This window comes from Nycticebus coucang, chromosome 6 (assembly GCF_027406575.1).
Source record: "Nycticebus coucang isolate mNycCou1 chromosome 6, mNycCou1.pri, whole genome shotgun sequence".
In the NCBI taxonomy this organism is placed as follows: Eukaryota; Metazoa; Chordata; class Mammalia; order Primates; family Lorisidae; genus Nycticebus; species Nycticebus coucang.
In genome coordinates, this window is record NC_069785.1 from 136,942,915 (window position 1) to 136,948,914 (window position 6,000).

Genomic DNA, 6,000 nt, shown 5'->3' on the forward strand with positions numbered 1-6,000 from the left:
CATCATCCAAGAAATGCAAATTAAAACCACAATGAGATATCCTCTCATATCTTTCAGAAGGGGTATTATAAAAAAGCTAAAAGATAACAAGTGCTAGAGAGAATGAGGAGAAAAGAGAATTGTTAGTGGGAATGTAAATCAGTATAGCAATTATATGGAAAATAGTATGAAAGTCCTTTGAAATATTAAAAATTGAATTATCATGTGATTCAGCAATCCCATTACTGGGAATCTGTCCAAAGAAAATGAAATCAGTATGTGAAAGAAATATCTGCACTCTCATGTCCACCGCAGCACTATTTACAGTAGCCAAGATACAGATTCAACCTAAGTGTTCATCAACAGAGGTATAAATACAATGTAGCACAAATATACAATAAAAACTATTTTGCATTAAAAAAGAAGGAAGTCCTGCCATTTGCAACAACATGAATAAACCTGGAAGGCTTTGTTAAGTGAAAAGAGCCAAGTACAGAAAGTAATGGGTCCTTATCTGAAGGTAGGAGGCAGGGACAGGAAAATGTTGGCAAGAGGATACATATTTCAATCTGAGAAGAGGAATGAGGTCAAGAGACCTACTGTGCAACGTGGCAAGGATCGTTAATGATGATGTTATATTCTTAAAATTTGTTTAATGTAAATTTTAAGTGTTCTCCATGCAAATATGTGAAGAAATGCATACTGACTGACTCAGTTTAGCTATTCCACAATGTACACATATTTCAAAATAATGTGTTGCATATGATAAACAGGTACAATTTTTTTCAAAAAATATAAAATACATTGTCTATACACACAGAAAAACACACATGTATACGTACGCACACACAAGACAGTTAAAAAGCATAACATTTTCTGGTGGGATTATCCATTGATGTTGACAGCAACAACACGAGAGAGGCTGCAGGAGACACCACCTTTGTGGCTGCGAGGTTTCTACATTCCACTAAAGTGGTAAAATATAGATTCTAAGTAGGATATGAAAAACTAAATAGGAATATTGGATCCCTTGATGAACCGCTGGGAAAATATATCAAGTCAGAAAGGTTTGCGAAATAGAAGATGAAACAAATGACAAGACATACAATGTTCATTGAGTGGAGCACCCAGCACGGTAAAGACGCCTAGTCTTCCTTATTGATCTATAGATTGATACAATTACAGTCAGAATATTAGCAGGAGGAGTTTTTATTAAAGCGATTATTTATTACGTGAAATAAGAAGTTTATGCAATCATTTGATAAGAGCTTCCAGAGTTAAGATCAGAATGCCTCTCTCGGGAAATCTCAAAGCATAGCACTCACAAGGAAGTCGTAACAAATGATTCATCAGGCCTTTGCCCCACAGGTGACTCCCAAAAATAAATCCCAGAAACCAAGGCAAGCCGCCACTGTTGTTCTGAGCTTCCTGTTCCCTCTTTCACTTCCCACACTATGTGCTGTTTTCCACTGGCCAAAGCTAAGAATTCCTCCCTTTCTTTTTTTTTTTGCATTTTTATTTCAGATTAATACAAGAGTACAAATGTTTAGGTTACCCTGTTTGTGTTTGTTAGGTATAGTTCAAGTTGTAGTTGAGCCCTTCACCCAGGGGGTCTGTTGCAGACACCACATCGTGCCTAGTAGGTGGGGCACACCAGTCCCCACCCTGCTTCTCCCTCCCCCATTTGGATTTAATTGTGTTTTTCTCTCCTGTGGGGGTGCACTAACTCAGTTGTGAGTTATTAACTCAGTTGTTTTTGTATTAGTATTGCATTGAATACTGGCTTTTCCATTCTTGTGATACTGTGCTAAGAAAAATGTTGTTCAGCTCCATCCAGGTTAATACAAAAGATATAAAGTCTTCATCTTATTTTACAGCTGATGGTCCTCCGTGGTGTACATATACCACAGTTTATTAATCCATTCATGAATTGATGCACAGGATTTTTTTTTTTTTTTGTAGAGAAAAGCATATCCTTAAACTCATATAAAGACAAATCAGAATAGCCAAAAAATTTTTTGTGAAAAGAACAAAGTTGAAGGATAAACACTGCCCAATGTTAGAATTGAGTATAAAGGTGCAGAATCAAGACAGCGAGTTATTGGTGAAAGGACAGACATGGGTCAACTGAATAGGCTGGAGTTCAGAAATACACTCACAAAAGACATAATAAGTGAATTTTTAAGAAAGATACAAAAGCAATTCAGCGTGAGAGAAGAATCTTTTCAACAAATGATAGCATAACAATTATAAACACAAGTGTAAAAAGGAAAAACAAGCCTAAACATGTACTTCATACCCTACAAAAAATAACTTTTACTAGATCATGAGTTTATTTATAAAATACTGAACTATAAAACTTCTAGAAGAAGGCAAAGGAGAGAATCTATAATTGTTAAGCAAGGAACTCAAAAATATAATACTAAGGATACAATCCACAAATTAAAAAAGCATTATGGATCAAACTAAAATAAAATGTTTTAGGTTCTGCAAAAGATACTGGTAAGAAAATTAAATTACAAAAATTATTTGTATATCACATACTCAAAAAAATACTTTTACTTAGAATACATCAGGAATTCCAATATTTCAACAATAAGGAAACAACTTGTTTTTTTTTCTTTGATTTTGGATTAATATACGGGTACCTACAGTTAGGTTACGTTGTTTGCATTTGTTAAGAAAAGTCCCAGTTGTAACTGCATCTTTCAACCTAGTTTTAAAAATGGGCAAAAGATTTAATCCAACACCTCACCAAGGAAAACGTATGAACAGGGAAACAATAACAGGAACAGACACTCAGCACTGTCCGACATTAGAGATGCAAGTTAAAACCATCAGGAGATACTAATCCACACTTACTAGGTTAGATACAATTTAAAAATAAAAAACCTGACAATACCAAGCATTGGAGAGGACACAGAACTATCAGAACTCTCATACACCGTCGGTGGGAGTGTGAAATGATAGAGCCACTATGGGAAACAATTTGGCAGTTTCTTAAAAAGTTAAAAATATAGTTACCATATGACCTGGCAATCACACTCCTGGGTACTTAGCTTAGAAAAATTAAAACTTACGTTCACACATGTCCAATAAACCTGAACGTGAATGTGTATAGTAGTTTATTCACAATCACTAGAAACTGAGAGGAACCCAAATGTCCTTCAATGGATACGTGACAAACGTCTGTTGGTAATGGGATGTCACTCAGAAATGAACAAGAAGGGGTCATCCATGTGCACACGATTTGATGAATCTAAGTGAAAGAATCCAGTCTTAAAAGGTGCTCCACTGACTGATTCCCTCTAGACGACACTCGGGAAAAGACAACACTCTGGGCCGTGAAAATGGATTCGCAGTTCCCTCCACTGGAAACTGGACGTGGAAGGAGGACAAACTAGAGAAGAGCAGAACCAGAATGTTTTTTTTCTTTTAATTAATAGACCTGGTTTGTATCCTGATTGTGCAGGCGGCTACTTAAATCTAAACATGTGTTAAAATTCATAGAACTCTTCACAAAACAAGTTAATTTTCCAGTATCTTTTTAAGTGATTTTATAATCTTTTTAATGATTGCAACTCTTATTTATACCTCTGGTAAAACCAACAACACTAAAGATTATGCTAAGAAAACTCTGATCCGTTTCCTTTTAAAATCTGAATAGACAACTTTGTAAAAATCGAAACAATTAAATATAAATATTTTAGCAGTACAATCAAGAAAATCATATCAAGTAAAATTTATAATGAAGTTAATTTCACATGCATTACTATTACAAATCATCATTACTGGATTGTACAGTAATGCAGTCCATTTAAACAAGTGTAATTAGCATTCCTTTTCTAGTCAACCCACTTAAAAAATTTCCCCAGTTACCTGTAATCATTGGCAATATTTTCAGTACTGTTGTTCGTCATGAACAAAAGTCCCATACTCCTATTTAATTCACAAAATGCACATATATTTGGTTCAGAAAAGTCAAATATATCTCCTATTTGGGAGTATTAAGTAACAAGAGAAAATTTCACTTGGAAGTACCAAATAATAATAGAAGCCTTGGCTATGCGAAAGAAATGTTGGATTGGGTAGAAAAAGAGTTAAACTTAAGACTCCTGCTGGCCCACATGATTTATTGCACAGCCACTTCATACAAGATAGAGTGTTAGAAATTTTAAGGAATATAGTTGCAAATAATCCAAGATCTCTGACCCTCAAAGAGATTCACAGTCAAGTGAAGAAGATAACATCCATGAAATGGCAGGTATAAATTTTGTAAATTTTAAAGTGTTATGCATAATAAAAAATAATAAAGGCAGGCTTTGGCACATACTATAACAGAAATAATAACAAAATTCTGCAAGTTTTTATAGAGGAGAGAGATCGTTGAGTTGAACAACACTTAGAGGCAAGAGCAGAGAATTTCATGCAGAGGCAACAGTGAGCTACAGCAGGGCAGAGTGTGTGGGGAACACACACAGCCGGCACAGCTGCAGGGCAGTAGGGGTGAAGGGCATCAGTGGAGGTGGGTGTGAGTGACGCACAGGAGAGGAAGTCTGATCTCTCCTGCAGGTATGGCTGGGAGACATGAAAGGTTTGGAATCAGCAAATAGCACGCTCGGGGCCACGGGTCAAGTCAGTCTTGTGCCTGTAGGAAGGGAAAATTATAAAAGAGACCTGAGGATGCCAGATAAAGAGACCAAGTGCAAAGCTACCTAGTTCACATGAGGCCAAAGGATCCCTAATTAGCAAGTGGACAGCAAGGGAAAGTGTTGCAAAGCGGGGGTTGTGGGGTTTGTGGCAGCCTGTCTTGGGCTTGACAGAAGAGGACATTGAGGCTGACCAGTGAGGACTGGTAACGTCACCAACTGAGATAGGTATCTTTGGAACACAACACAGAAAAGATAGGAATTGGGGAAGAGAGACAGAGGTGGGGGGAGGAAGAAAGTGCACAGAGCTTAAGGTAAAATAAAGGAATAGGAGCCGGAACACGGGTGGGACGAGCAGGAACAAGGACTGTCAACAGACACCCACATCACTCGGGTTTTAGAGGAAGGAGCCAGGAATGGAGACTGAGCAAGGGCTGGAGAGGAGAGCACAGAGCTCCCTAGAGAGCTGAGAGAAAAGCCCTCCTGCACGAAACCACACAGGACGCTGGCCACTTACCTCTCACAGGCTAGTGCCTATGAAAGCCAGACTTCAAGTTGATAAAGGCAGAAGGAGAGACAAGAAAGCAAAAACACGGAGTGAGGAGGTCTTGGGAGATTAAGCATCACGTGTGGGAGGCTTCCCAAGGACGTTACTCGGTCTCAGGGGATAACAGGACCTCAGCCGACAGCCGGGTTGCATAAAACACGGCCCCATCTCTGCTTGGAACAAAGTACCCATCCACACTCTGCCACCAGGATAGAGCCATTAAATTGATAATGGCTCTGGCTGTGGCTGGACAGGATTAGGGCCAGCCTAATCTGGGAGAGGCAGTGTTTTTCTGATGATTTGCTGTCTTCTAGGGAGAAATAACGAAAAGAAACACGGCATGCGGGGCCCGTCTCCAGCTGTGGCCAATTTCCCCACATTGCACTAGGCAGGCTGCGTGGAGCCAGCACTCTCAGATGAGAGCTCTCAGGGCGTCCCACTGCCCTGCCACGAGGGCATAAACAAACATCGCCTCTTTCTCAATTTTCCTCTGTCTTTAAGGAAATGTTGCTGTACCTTCCCTAACCGAGTCCTTGTAAAGCCTGTACGTGAGCTTCAGCGTCCGGGAGCATTCTCAAGGCTCGGCACACTGGCTTTGCTGTCACAGGCGTTTCTTATTTGCTGTCTCCTTTTTTCTAGACAACCAGGGGCAGAAATGCTCACCATATCTAGGGAAGTCCTGGGTGTACAAGATACACGGGAGAGAGCCAAATGGACATGTCTGTGGAGACTTTTGTTTCATTTTTTTTCAGCAGTCACACATGACGGTGGCCCTGTGGGGTGAAGCATGACATTACATGTCCAAGAAAACTAGTAACAAAACGG